We start from the raw sequence: 15041 nt of genomic DNA on the forward strand, positions 1-15041 counted from the left end.
TCCATAATGTCACCATCTTTCCTCACCAAGGAGAGCCTCAAGAGAAGGAAAGCCCAGCTTAGGAAATCATTCTAATCCACCAACATACACTGGAAGTGTATGGAAAATGGCTTTGAAAACAGTCAGTTTTAAGAAAAGGTGTTTTTCTGCAGTTCAGTAAACTTCGGGACCAGCCTCAGGGGGGATCTTTTTTTGTGTTAAAAACATGTCACTTCCTAAAGGGAAGTAAGAGCAAGAAAAATATCAGGCAGGAGGGTCATGGTAGAGAGCATGCTGGCTGTGTGTTCTGGATTACTCGAGGCTGGCCCCTCCCCCTGAGTGAGACCAGCTGAAACCAGGACCATATGTGGACCTAAGAGCTGAGGTCAGGAGACTGGGGCATAGGAACCAAGGCACAGGACTGTGGGGCAGGTTGTGGACTGATAAGGGCCCAGGGTCACTTTGTGCACAGCCCCCTTACACAGAGGCCAGCCTGTCCCTGCTGCTGGGAGAGTTCGTTAATAGCTCCCTGCTGACAACAGAAGTATGTTTATTATAAAACTGTCCCAAAATAGAGAAAAGCACAAAAAAGGAAAAAACGATCATCCATAATCCTACCACCCACAGATTAGTCTTCTCAATATTTTGGTGGTTGTCCTTTCAGTATTTGTTATGTGTGAGTTTGTATTTACGTTTATTAGTCTAAAAATGGGATTACTGAACATACTTCTTTGGAGGGAGCCTCGTTTTGTTTTTTTTTTTTCCTACTTAATATAGCATCCTTAAGATGGTATATCCACATCCTTAAGAATTCTAGGGGCGCCTGGGTGGCTCAGTTGGTTAAGCATCCGACTTTGGATCAGGTCATGATCTGGCAGTTCATGAGTTCAAGTCCCATGTCGGGCTCTGTGCTGACAGCTTAGAGTCTGGAGCCTGCTTCAGATTCTGTGTCTCCCCTCTCTCTCTGTCGCCCCCACTCTGCTCACACTCTGTCTCTGTCTCTCTCTCTTGAAAATAAACATTTTTTAAAATTAAGAAAAAAGAATTCTAGAACGTAAGAGCTACATAGTATTTTATCATCTGTATAATTTTTTTAAGCCGTCTCCAAGTTATAGTGTTTATTTGACAATCTTTTACACCTATGGTCAACATCTTGGGAAGAAACTTAGGTGTATTTCCATGGTTATCTCCTTAGGAGAAATGTCTAGAAGTTGAATTGCTGGACCAAAGGGTTTGCACATGTTGAAGGCTTTTGATGTGTATTGCCAGATTGGCCCCCCTGGAGGCTCTTCTAATTTACATTCCCACCAACAGCTTACAAATGTTGCATATTTCCCCAAACCCTGGCCAACTGTGGGTATTATCACACTTTTAAATCTATGCAAATATGATAAGTTGAAAAAAATGTGCATATATGTATCCTGTTTTAATTTAGGGTATATTTTAATGAGCAGTACATGTAGTCTTTGAGATTAAACTAGGTTTAATAAAGTTTGCATAGACCTAACTGCCACCTGGTGGTAGAGCTTAGAATTGCAGGTATAGTTTAAGGAGGAAATCAACATTTTTGAGAGCTTCCAGATCCCAGTTGGTCCAGGGACATCATGGAATCAGCAGCCTAGAAGGAATTCTGAGCTTTGAACATTGTGAGTCAAAGGTGGGCCCCACAGAGGAGCCCTAGGCACTTCACTCTCCTTGCATTTTGGGATAGTAACAAGCATTTATGTTAATAAAGTGACTTTTGACATCTCATACATAGGAGGCTTGACTCTGTTCAGTGAATCTGGAAGGTGTCATACCCTGTGCTGGGTACTGGGGTGGCACAGAGATGAATCAGATCAGTCATAGTCTTTGGAGAGATGTGGGGGGAAGGGGACCTACACAACCAGTTTGCCATGGGACAGAGAGAAAGGAACAGTTAGGGGTCACTGTGACTTCCTGGGTATTTCTTATCACAAGCCTTTTTTTCTCTCCAAACCGTGGCTTCTGTCCAAGATGCAAAAGCCTTGTCATGCAAGGCTCAATCTTGCTCACACCTTGACTTTTGCACAGAAAACATCAGACTCTCACCATCTGCTAATTACAGCATCAAAACTCTTCCTCTTTGGTGTTTTGGGTTTTTTGACTCTTAACATTGAGGTTTTGTGACTTTCTGGATTGCTTTACACCTTCCAAGTGCAACTTAAACATTTCTCAAAAATGTGTTTTGGGTATATGTTACAGAGCTTAAGTTCCATGTATTTGAATGCATGAGGACAGCGCCAGGTTGTGAGGCTAGAGTTGCATGGAGATGATGAATTCCAGCGAGGCTAGGGTGGGGGAGCGTGCCCACTAAACCGTCGGTCAATGACTCTGTGCCAGATGCTTTCCTGGGTCCTTGGACCAGCACTGAACAAGAGAGACAAGGGGAGAGAAACAATAAACCAGGAAACCAATACACCAACAGACAGGAAATGTGCTAGGAAGAGAATAAGGCAGGGACGTATTGAGAGTGCCCACCAGGTACCTACCTGGGTGTGTATAGCTGAGATGAAATCATCAGAAGTCCCTTGGGGAAGATGACATTTGAGCTGAGACTTAAATGGTGAAAAAGATGCAGAGATCTTGTGGGGCAAGTGTTCCTGGAGGAAAAAAGCAAGTGCATGCAGTCATGAGGTTGGGACGACCTTGGCAAGGTCACAAGCAGGCAAATGAGAGGGAAACAGTGGACCGTGACGCCAGAGAGATCTCCAGAGCTGTGCGGAGTAGCATCTTGTAGGATAACAGACTGACTGAGGCCGGAGGCCACGGAAACTTGGCTTAGTGTTTATAGAAACCACAAGCTGCCTTGCCAAGGGCTCAGAGAGTTCCCCCCTCCTGAGGGGAGAAAAGACGGTCAACTCCCACCCCGCCCCCACCCAAGCCCCTCCAACAGGCCAGGGAAGCAAGTGTACTTTCTGACCATTTGCTCTCACCCTGGGAGGTCGATGGTCTCCTCCCTACTTGACAGATGAGGAAGCTGAGCTCAGAGGCTAACAGCACTTGGCTGAGACCCAAGGCCCACCCGCAAGACAAAGCCTGGCTTAGCACACAGGCTGGGGACTCCTCTGTCACTCTACCCATCCTATCAGGAAGCAGGTCACAGCAGCAGTTGGGGACTCAGGACTGTCTGCACATGGGCAGGAGGGTCCTTCTTCTCTTACCACTCAGGGAAACAGGTACTTGGAGTCAATGTTCTGTTTCTCGTCCTCACCCCTTGCTTTTATCCGGCCCTGGAACTCATGCTCCATTCCACCCCCGTTATCAGATTGTTAAGACCCTTTCCTGCTCTCCCTAAAAAACAAAATGGAAAACCACGTCTAACTTAAAGACAGGAATCCATTTCTTCAGCGCACGTTCCTTCCTATTCCTCACTCATAGGTCCGTCTCATAGCTACTGTTAGAAATTAGGAAGAAATGCATCCCCTCCTGATGAAATGTGCAATTCTGTTTCCCCAGCCAGGAGGCAGCTGAATAGAGCAGGGGCCCAGCCAGGGAACTATGGTGATGGAGACCCCACCCCTGCTCCGGCAATCTCTCAGGCCTTCTGAGCCCCAGTGTCCACATTGGCGAAGTGTGAGGCTTGGCCTGGTGAAAACGTGGACACTATTAACATGGGGGGCGAGGGGCATGCAATGTGGTCCTGGTCCCCTGGCCAGTGACTCTGGGGGCCTGAAGCTGAGTGCAGGGCCCCCACCCACCCAGCAGCAGAGTTCGGAGGCCACAGAAGCCCCTAGTGATGTGGACAGGTGTCTATACTAGAGAGACCTCCCTGACTACAGGACAGAAACTGGAGGAAGGGGGCCCAGATAGGAGGCGGTGGCAATAATTCGCAGACGATGCATGAATCAAGACTGCCCCAGCAAGGATGGAGGGAAAGAGGACAGGTGTCAGAAATGAGAGGTGGCAGGCATTGCAGGCCAGGTGACAGGTGAAGGACCAGGACCACAGCGCCTTCACTTTGCAGAGCCCCATCCCCTCCCCCTCCCCCAGGACCACCCAGGACCCATCAGACAAAGTGCTCTGGAGACTGGGGCTGGGGGCGGTGGGCAGGATTTGCCCTGTGTCTCCAGAATCAGCAGTGGATGCATCGACAGCCTAGGTCCCAGGGAAAGCATAGCTCTGAGCTGAAATGTAGCATATGAGACAGGGTCTCAGCCTGGGACCAATTTTGAAATGAAAACCTCTGTTGGACCGTGTGGAATTAATCAAGTGAACAAAAAAAAAAGGGGGGGTGGGCCACAGAGCACCACACATTCATATGCTTTCTTGCACTCTCCAAGTTCAAAAACAGCTTTGATTGTAAAAATGTAATTAGTTAAATGATTCATCTGTAATATTCCAAATTCATCTGTTTTTAGATTTCGACAACCTACATCTCATTTTCATCTGCCCCCTGCAGTGATGCTCCCCAGCTCCCCACATTCCGGGTTGAGCAGGGATGGGATGAAAGGAGGCTTCTTGAGCCCCCAATAATGGCCCCCAGATTGGAACCTCAGGGAGACACAGCTGGGCCCGAGGGAAAGGGACACTTCCCTGGGATTTCCTCCGCAGGGTCCTGCACCAGCCCAGGGTAGGTGCTCCTTGACTTAGGCCGTGGCCTCAGGCTCACACTGTGTCCCCAGAGTCCTTTCGATCATCTCATGTGGGGTTCCCAGATGCCTTGCTTACCCTCTGAAGCTTTTTGCGTCTTCCTGGCAGTAGCCGAGAGCCCCCAGCGCTAGATAATCAACCTTCTCCCCAAGTTCAGCTCTGGGAAAGCACTTAGCAGATAGTCCTGTGGGGTGGGGGGTGGCAGGGGGCCCTTTGCGGGGTGTACCTGTGGTGACACCTTTGCAGAGGGCCACTCTCCAGGCTGATTGCTGGCTGAACCTCTTCCCAGTATCCCCAAAGCAGCAAAGCACTTCTCTGCCTTGTACAGAAGAGCTTGTTGGCAGACCTGCACCAGGTCACCGAGGCAAACTCAGGCCTTCCAAGGAAATAAATTGAGAGAAGGCAGTTATTTGGGTACAAAGGTGGTCCAGCCATCTCCTCCTGAAATCTGAAATCAGGGACTGGACCGTGTCTTGCTCATGCGATGGAAAGAGAATGGGCTTTGGTACTCCATAGACCATGTGGTCTCAGTCACATCCCTAACCTGTCTTTGGCTATCAGGGCAGCCGGGTAGATGACCTCACCAGAGCCATAGTGCTGGGCACACAAGCTAGGTCCAGTGAGTGACAGTTCCTGCCACCGTGATGGTCACTGACCTCAGCAGGAGGAGCCCCCGAGGCTGAAGGAACTCCTCTCGGGCCAGTGTCCCCGGTGCACAACACCCTGGCTGTGGCCAGAGGACAGGAGTCCTCAGGTACCCAGGGCAGCCTTCAGCAGGTCAAGAGCGCCCTCTGGTGTGATCCCAGGTTCTGGCACCGGAGCCAGTGGGAAACTGATCATTCCTAGAGGCATCCACTTGACATTTGGTTCTTTCAACAACTATATATTGTGTTCTCACTACGTACGAAAGACTGTGTTTGACACTTGGGATGGAATGGCAACACAAACATCCAGGGGGTCCCTCCTGGATGGGGTTGTGGTTGACTGGGAGAGAGACTCAAAGCGCATGGGGATTCCAACCTCACTGTGCGCCGTGGTCAGGGCTGGGAAGGTACGGGTTACTGTGACCACCTACAATCTGAGGCTGGCCTGGTGGGGGTCAGGGGTGCTGCCCTGAGGAAGGGAGGTGTGAGCCAAGGTCAGAAGACAAGGAGGTTCTCTCACAAAGGGAGTGGCAGAGGAGTGGCCAGAGAGAGGACACAGAGAACAGAGAACAAGCCAGGCTGGCAGGGGAAAGGGGGGTGGGGTGGGAGGAAAGCTCAAGAGGCCAGTGACCCTGAAGCACCCAGCACCTTTGAGCTGGTTGGCTGCCTCCCCAGGGGCTGCAAGGTGGAGGGAATTGGCAATGGCATCCAACCTGGGAAGGATGGGACGTACACAAAAACTTGGCAAACCCATCAGGCTGCCCGGGAAGCAGTGAGTTCCCCGTCACTGGAGATGTGCAATGGTGGCACACCCACTTCTCAGAAAGGGCGTCTAAGGAGAGGTTGGTCTTCCCACAAGGGGGCTGTTCCACCAATAGGGCCTCTTTGGGGACAGGATGGGGACAGCTTGGGGAGGCTGGCTTTGGGGGTACTTGCCAGGCACTGCTAACGCCAGAGGGGGATGGTGAGGTGGGAAGCACGCAGGATTCAGGCTCGTGACCATGCCCGGCCTCCCCTAAGCTTCAGTTTCCTTGCCTGTGAAATGGGAATAATAAGGCAAGGGGTTTTTAGCTTTTAGCTCCACCCCATTTCCTTAGTTCTTGCCCCCAGAACTGGCCCAGGGCACTCCAGTCGTTCATTAAACCACTTTCCTCTGGCACCCTCTGTACACCAAGCTCCGGGCAGGGCACTGTCACATTTGGGTGGCCATTCCATCTACACCACACCCCTCCTTTCCAGAGGAGGAAACAGGCTGGGCTTCGGGGAGTTAGGCAGCTGGCTCCAAGGTCTTCAGGGAGGGGACGTAGCAAGGACATCCCGCTCCTTTGCCATGCAGGAAGGCTGGGCATGCCAGGGAGGCTGGTGGAGGCTGGTGTGGGAGAGAGGCCAAGTCCTAGGCAGGGGCAGGTGGGGGACTAGAGAGAGGTCTGCAGTTTGGAGAACTGGTTCAGAGCTAGAAATGCAGGCTCACGCATTCACTGATGCCTTCCTTATGTGGGCTAGCGGGGGGGGGGGGGTGGAGGGGCACACACCCACTTAAAGGGCCCCCCTACCCCGTTCGGCCCATGCACGCTGATCATTATCACAGCTTCCAATATTTCAAGAGAAGTTAGAGCTCCAAATTTTGCACAAAACCTTTGGATTCTTAAGGGTCCCCAGCAGTTCATTCCCAGTGGGTGATAATTGTGTTCTCTGGAAACTGTGGAGGGCCCATCCCACAGACCATGGGGTGACAACCAGAGAGGCTGGAAAGTCAAACCTGAGCGACGCTGGGAGGAAGCAGGCAGATGGCCCAGCAGACTTAGGCTGAGGAGCAGGAGGGCAGAGCAGGGTGTGGCCTGGGCCTGGCCAGGACACCAGGGATCCCTCAGTGTCTGCTGTGAGCTGTCTCTGGCATTCTGTCTCCTGGTTTCTCTGTTGTACCTTCTGCCTCCCTTAGACCATCTCCGTCATGCAGTTCAAGCCACACTCCGACCATCATCATCTAGTCGACTGCTCGGTCCCACTAGATCCCCGCCCCAGCACTGTCTGCCACCAAAATGGGTGCCCCTACCTGTCTACTACTTCCAGTGCCTTCCATAAGAGTAGTACTGAGAGTGCCTGAGCCGGAGACAGGAGGCCAGAGGCCTCTCAGATGGACACAGCCCAACTCACTGGCCATCTTCCATTGTCCCACATGCACTGGGAGTCAGGGCTCTTGACTCCCTTCACCCCACCTAGGAACGATTTTTCCTGCTACCTGACAGGGTAATCATGAAACTGGCAAATGTGTAATTTAAGCAGGTATTTGGGGATCGGTTCAAAGGCATAGCACCACCTCTCCCAGCCATGATGTATATAATATGGACATATGTATAATTGCTTCCAGTGTGCACAGGATATACTGAGCATGCCCTCTCCCCAAAATAGAAGCCAGCTGGCTTCCCGGCCTCACGGAATCGTAGAGCTGAAAGGGACCCAGAAGATTTTCTTTTTTTTTTTTTTTTTAAGTTTATTTCTTTATTTTGAGAAAGAGAGAGGGAGGGTGAGAGAGAATTGCAAGCAGGCTGCGAGTTGTCAGCACAGAGCCCCACATGAGGCTCCAACTCACAAACCGTGAGATCATGACCTGAGCCGAAATCCAGAGTCAGACGCTTAACCAACTGAGCCACCCAGACGCCCCAACCCGGGAGATTTTCTAAGCTGAGGGTTACCAACCTAGATGCCTCTGCAGAACTGACAGGTTATCTGGACGGGGCAGTGAGCCCGGTGGGGAGCACTAGGGCAGGGCAGAGCCTGTGGCCCTCCGCGAGCACTTGACTCAGCCGATTATGCCAGGCATGCAGACCCCAGGGTGTACCACCTTTCACTTTTTCTAGAAAAGTACAAACTCTGGATGTTGATGTGAAATGTCACCATTTTTAAATGTTGCAACTAATTCAGTGAGTTTGGTTTCAGTTTTAGTTTTGGTGTTTTAACTATACACACCAAGCCAAAGCTGGCTGTAGGCCAGTGCTTCACCATACAGACCAAGAGTAGGGGCGGGGGGGTGGCAGCTTGGGCAAGCCCCTAACCTCAGCAGGTTCCCAGAACCCTACCCAGCTGGAGTCTTCATGGCTTGCTGGCTTGGGATGCAATTTATTGGTGACTCTACAGAATGCCCCAAATCCCGGGAAGAGGTCCCCGGGGAGGAACCGTGTGCCTGCACCAGGGCACCAGCCAGGCTGGACCCAAGAAGTGAGGGTCCTCTCTTTCCCTAGGGCGGAATTCAAGTCTGGGAAATTGCTAAACCTGGACAGTCTTGCCTTGGTCCATGTGTGCGAGGAGCCTGGTCTGAGAAATCAGAACCACATTTGACCTGCCCCGAGGGGTCTGCCCACCCACTCTAATGAGGGAGCCTTCACACAGGAATGTGCATGTCCCAGGCTGAGGACCCCAGGCCCCAACAGCCTTGTAATTTGATGAATTGTCAACATCTGGGCCATAATTACTGGTCCCTGGACTGATAATCCTGGTAAGCCCCCTCATCCAGGGGCCCCATCCTGGTGCAATTTGGAGGCTCCGTTCCCTGACGGGAGCCATCCGCATGAATTACAACCAGCAAGCGAGACGGACACCCAGCCCCAGCCAGTCTGAGCATTTACTCCTTGTCTGCATCTAAACACGCCGGTGTAGTGATTTGGGGTCAGCTCAGCAGAGAACTCTCACACGTTGGGGGTCCTGAGGCACAGCTAATGGAGAAGAACAGAGCCAGTCCCCAGTGTGGGGTAAACAGCAGCCTTTGCTTCAGGGTTCCCCCGGGGCCGATGCACATCAAGGCACCGGTTATGGAGCCCAGCAGACTCCACGTCCCAAACTTATTTCACTAAGAAACCTTCCCTCCTTTGCCACTCTTGTTCATTTTTCTCAAAAGATGACTCTGTAGAACCCTGCTTAGGAAATCTATTCAGTGTGGGAGGGAGCAGACCCACCAAGGCACAGCCGGAGTCCCACGGTCTGCCATTGAGTCAGAGGACCACACAAGGTCACTCCGCAGGACTGCCCCTCCAAGAGCCAATGCAGACCCCACCTCCGTGTCAGCTCACCTACAGGGTCTCGTATCTTTGGTGGGTCTGGGAGAGGAGGAGGGGAGAGGAGACAGACCTGGGACTCATCTTGAACTTGTCATCTGAGAGGAGGACATGCTCTCCATTTTACAGATGAGGAAACTGAGGCTCCGGGACTCTCAGGCCTCTGAGTGCAGCAAGGAGCCAAGCCCGCACACCGCCCAGGGTTTTTGTTTGCCCCTCACGCATCCGGAAAGTGTGCCAGAGCTCTGCTGATCTGCCTGGGGCAAGAGTGGTTTAAAGCAGAGCTGAGCCTTGTAAACAGCTGTGGGGTTTCGTGGAGGGCAGAAGGTGTTGAAAACCTCTGGTGAATTCCATGGCTTTGATCAGGAGGGAGAGGGAGCTGGAGGGAACTGAGTGCCTGTGGGTGCAGTGCTCTGGCGTCTGGCCCTCAGGATCACCTGTTCTGTGGAAGCTGAGGTTCGGAGAGAGGGTTTCACTCGTGGGCTGCCCCAAGTGCCTTCCTTCCCACTCCTCTTGTGGGAGACGCCCACAGTCTGCGGCAGGGGAGGGCTGCCCTGATGGAATAGGACCCCCGCCACCAAGGGTGTGCCTCCACCCAGGCTGGGGCTCTGCTGTTCCAGACTTCTCAGCTCCCCAGATGGCCCTCTGCTGTGCAAAACTGGCTTGCTGTCGGCTAGGACACTCAGCCTGGATCCTGCCCCACCGTAGTCCAGCCTGACCATGCCCTCCAGCCCATGCTTGTCCTTGGCTTCCTTCAGTCCAACCCCTCACCCATCCCTGCAGTGTTTCTCCTCTCCTAAGAGCACCCAGAGCTAGGCTTGGGCTTTTCTCCAGCCCATGGAAATGCCCAGTTCATAGATGGTCCACACAGCCTCCCAGTGAGGCTGGGAACACTGCCCTCCCGGAGACCCATGGGCAGAATGATAGTTCAGACAAGTCTTGCAGGAAAGAAACCTATTTCACAGCATGTAACCCAGTGTTTCTCAAACTTACTTGACCAGCGAACCTCTTCCCCAGGCAAGCCTCTTAACACAGTCTGCAGGACAGTTTCTCTGATACCAGTTTGAGCAAGGCAGTACCAGTTTGAGCAAGGGTAGCTACAGGCAGGGCCTGTCCTCTGGGGGTTCACAGACCAGGGCCCAACCTTCCCCAGGATAAGAGGGATCAGTTCACTTCCCCAAGCCAGGCAGGTCCGTCTGGCTCCAAAGCCAGACTGTTTCCTTCCTCTGCCCCACTGAGGCCCCTTCTCAGTGACTCCCAGTGACTGCTGGTCACCCAGCAGCCTCTCTAAGGGTCAGCTGTTTCCCCAGACAGGGAATTCAGGGATCTGAGCAGAGCTTTGTTGCCTAGATGTCATCAGAGATGAGCCCAGAGCCACCTGCACAGACCAGGGCCATGGTTGTGGGTCAGCTCCATCCCCAGGGACGGCTGGCACCGTCTGCCCTACAAATGTGCACACATGGGTTTCTGTGTTTGCCCCGGGAATCTGGTCAGCATCAGATCCAACCACCCGCAGCTCCAATCTTGGGTTCCTGGGGAATGGGAACAGCTTCCCTTGAGCCGCATGGTGGACATTTCCAAGAGCACAGCTCAGGCCACACCCTCTGCTTTTATTTATCAGAAACTACAAAATTCATTGGCTTCTTTTGAAAACTCTAAGTCCTGGGAACCAGGAGCTCTGTGATCCCAGATAGAGGCAGGGCCGTAGGAAGGAAAATGGGGTTTTGCCACTTCTAGGCTTTCTCACACACCAGAGAGAGGCCTTGGGGACCACCAGGAATAATCTCGGAGTTGAAAGAGAGCAGAATCCCTCCCGGGAGATGGGAGGCCCAAGGTCACTCTCAAGAAGAGACAGCGAGGTCTGGCCATTGGAATGCTTTCAGAGACAGCCAGCAACAGGAGACTCCCCCTGTGGGGTCCAAGCCAAGGGAACATCCCAGGCTCCCTTCTGCAGTGCACACTTCTAGAAAAGCCGGCCACCTACAGCTCTGTGTGGTTTATGTCAACCCAGCAGACATCCTGGAACCAGGTCTGGGGACTCAGCGATGGACCAGAGGCACCCCCGGCCCTGGAAAGGCCCAACCCAAGATGTGTGCTCAGTGCCCAGCATGGGGCAGGAGGGCTTTAGGCATCAGACCAGGTGGTCTGGACATTTTCCTTCAGGAGTGAGGCTGCCCAGAAGGGCTCAAGCAGGAGAGCCTTGCATTCTAGAAAGTTCTCCAGGGCATTGCGTGGGAGACACTACAGGTATGAGGGAAGGGCCATGGGGATGATGCTCAGGTCTCACATGTATGTGGTAGGGCTTTCCTGGAATGTGGGGAGGAGGGCTATGACATGCCTCAGGGGCCCAAGGACCAGATTCCTCTGCAACAGGAAGACAAATGGAGCTACAGATGTCTGCTGTGCAACCCGCAGAGGGCTTTAAAAATAAGAAAGGCAGGGATATTATGCATGTGCTTCTCTAGGCAAGGACAGCTTCCCAAAGCTGATGCCCATGGTGCTCTCTGGGAGAGGAGCTGGGGAGAAGAGAAGGTTTGCTTTGTCCCGTCTCCTTCTGTACAGTTTGTAAGTTTCACTCGGTGCACATAGCACCTTTTCAGCAGAACCCCAACCCCCAACACACACACACACACACACACACACACACACACACACACACAGGTCAGCGATGCAGTGTGGCCTGCTACCAATGATGAAGCCCAGAGTCACCAGCTGGCATGTGGGAACGCCCGCATCTGATCCCAGGTGGGTCTGAATCCAGAGCCTGTCTCCTCTGCCCGCCCCACATGTCTCCTGGAGCTCGGCCACAGGGCTTTCTTCCAGAAGGATGGGGACCCAGCTCTGTGGCAGACAGCCTAGGGAGAATGCTGCTTCTCCTTGGGGAGGCTCCCAGGAGCACCATTTGAGCTGGTCCTGGAAGAATGAGTAGGAGTTCCCCAGGTGGAGGCGGAACTCTGTGCAGTGGAGGAAAATGGGAAAGCACAGCCTGAGGCCAGGAAACAGCATGGCGTGTGTAAGTGCATGGGCCTCAAGGGGCACCAGATGTACCATGAGACTAGTGAAGCACCTCTTCCCAAACCCCAAGAGCTGTCAGGAGGTCGTGGTGTGGCAGAGTTTAGGGGAAATGGGACCAAGCCAGGGCAGGAAGCACCCTGCTGGGGAGAATAGGTAATGAGGATGCTGAGGCTCAGAGAGGTTGACTGGCTCTCCCAGGGTCACACAGCAAGTGAGTTTGTCTGATCCAGCACTCTCTCTGGTAGAGAGCCAGGGTGGAAGAGGGTCCAGAGAGCCCTGTTCAGTGGGGGAGACAGACATACCAGGAATCCCAGAAGGAAGGCAGGGCCTGTGAGGCTTCATCCTAGGTCCCCTGGAACAGCCATCTGTCAACCCTGCTGCCCTATGCTGCAGGAGAGGGAACACCACGTGGAGAGGGGGGCCTATTTCAGCCATGGGCTCAGCTTCTACAGCTGCGGGATGGGACTATGGTGCCTGCTTGCCAGGGCGGCAGTGAGGACAGACGCCATGAAGGGTATGGCAGGATTCAACAGAGCCCACACTGAGGCACATCAGAGCATTCCTAAACTTGACCTGGAGAGTCTCTGCCTCTGTGGCCCTAAGGGGCGGGGTGCCTGCTTCCCTCGGACCAGCCCTGCACTGTGTCCCAGCCCTTGTCAGGGACACCTTGAACTCCTCATGCTGCTGCCAGTGAATTGGCTGTGAGGCCACTGCCCTCCCTCCCAGCCCCCGAAGAGGAAAGAGATTAACTCAGCTCTAACTGCACCTTTGTCTCTCTTTAATTTCAGTCTGCATTACGGATTTTTTTAATGTATGTATGTTTGTTTGTTTGTTTGTTTAGAGAGAGAGTGAGTGGGGGGAGGGGCAGAGAATCCCAAGCAGGCTCTGCGCTGACACAGTGCTCGATCCCACAAACCGCGAGATCATGGCCTAAGCGGAAATCAGGAGCTGCCCAGGCACCCTGCATTATGGATTTTTTAATCCCTTCAGATCGATAGAGGGGCGCTGTGTTTGGGCTCAGTTCAGCAGTCGACATGGGCACAAGGCCCGGACACAGAGTCCACGATGGCAGCCACATTTGTCAAGCTGGCCGGGGGCCCACGGGCAGGCAAGGTCCAGTGGGCACTGGGATGGAGCAGGGAGCTTTGAACAGAGGCATGCAAGGACAGGCAGATTGCGGGGAGAGTGGCCAGGAATCTAGGCAAGGCCACTGCAGGCTGCTTGAGTGCCTGAAGACACAGAACCGGAAAGCCATCCAGGGCTCTAGCCCTGCCCTGGCTGCATGGCCGTGGGCAAGGTCTTTCCCTCACTTGGCTTCGGTTTCCCCCTCTGTAAGACAGGGATGATAACACCTGCCTTACGGGCTTGCTGTGGTGATTCAGACTGAGTAGGGGTCCACAAAGAGCCCCCAGAAGAGACCCAAGGTGGGACATGTCCCTGTGTGCACTGTGGCAGCAGAAGGGGCCAGGCCTGGGTGAGGCCTAGCAGGGCCTGAGCATGGGGCAGGGAGAGGAGATGCAGGGCCAAACTTTAGCAGACTAAGGACAGGAGGCCTCAGGCATGTGGACCCAGGGGTCAGGACAGCCAGGAGCCAGCAGGAGATGCCAGCTAGGGCAGTTCCTGGTCAGCCTCAGTGACTAGGGTTGGGGCTGACAACCTGATTGGGACCCCCCAGAGCCTGGACCCCCAAGACTTTGGAATGGCCCCACTCCCCACCTCCTGGGATTCCATCTACCCCTAAGACATTGCCCTGAAGTCCAGAACCTCAGCTGACCTTGAGGCTGATGGCCAGAAGCACTTAAGAGATAAATTTTCAGAATTGCCCTGGTTATGGGGTGCCTGGATGGCTCAGTCGGTTAAGCATCTGGCTTTGGCTTAGGTCAGGATGTCCAGTTTGTGAGTTTCAGCCCTGCATTGGGCTCTGTGCTGACAGCTCAGAGCCTGGAGCCTGCTTGGGATTCTGTGTCTCCCTCTCTCTCTGCCCCTCCCCTGCTCACACACTCTCTCTCTCTCTCTCTCAAAAATAAATAAACATTTAAAAAAATGGAAGGAAGGAAGGAAGGAAGGAAGGAAGGAAGGAAGGAAGGAAGGAAGGAAGGAAGGGAGGAAGGGAGAGAAAATGTTCTGGGTGTAGGGACAAATGGCCTGATTTCTGAGAAGTGGGGAAACCTGGAGGGCTTCATGGAAGAGGAGGTGACTGAGCTAAAGGTGACACACAAAGGTGTGCCAGGCAGGCAGGTGATGTGTGAAAAGGCTTGGGAGTGGAGCTGCCTAGAACATTGGCTGGGGTCAAGGGTGAAGTGTCCGTGAGGATGAGGAGGCAGTGGCAGGGGGGAGGAGAGGTGTTGACAGAGACCGGATGGATCCGGTTCATGGCACTGCCCTTGGATTCCCCACATGGCGGTGGATGGAACTCAGTGGGGCTTTCTGAGAGGCAATGGGTCCCCAGGTGGAGGGCGCCCACGGGAGCTGCTGTGCAGTGGTCACTGACCCTCTGCGTCCTCTGGAATACACTAGCCCTTGGGACCTGACCTTGTGCTATTTGGCTTCTCTCAGCCTTGACTTTTGCCTACAAAGGCCACACCAATGCAGGGAACTGAAAGAACCTTCAGGACTCTTCCACTTGTGTCTTAGCCTGTTTGGGCTGCTCTAACAAAGCGCCATGGCCCGGGTGGCTTAGAAACAACAGAAATCTTCTCACCGTCCTAGAGGCTGGAAGTCTGAGTTCAGCGTGCCAGTGTGG

At 53.3% G+C, this 15041-nt stretch overlaps 1 protein-coding gene across 1 annotated transcript in view; it reads left to right on the top strand.

The window, feature by feature from the left end:
* The window catches only part of COL23A1 (collagen type XXIII alpha 1 chain), a 356590-nt gene that overhangs the window by 312808 nt on the left and 28741 nt on the right, over positions 1-15041 (top strand). The window lies entirely within an intron of this gene.

Source organism: Panthera tigris, chromosome A1 (genome assembly GCF_018350195.1).
Source record: "Panthera tigris isolate Pti1 chromosome A1, P.tigris_Pti1_mat1.1, whole genome shotgun sequence".
In the NCBI taxonomy this organism is placed as follows: Eukaryota; Metazoa; Chordata; class Mammalia; order Carnivora; family Felidae; genus Panthera; species Panthera tigris.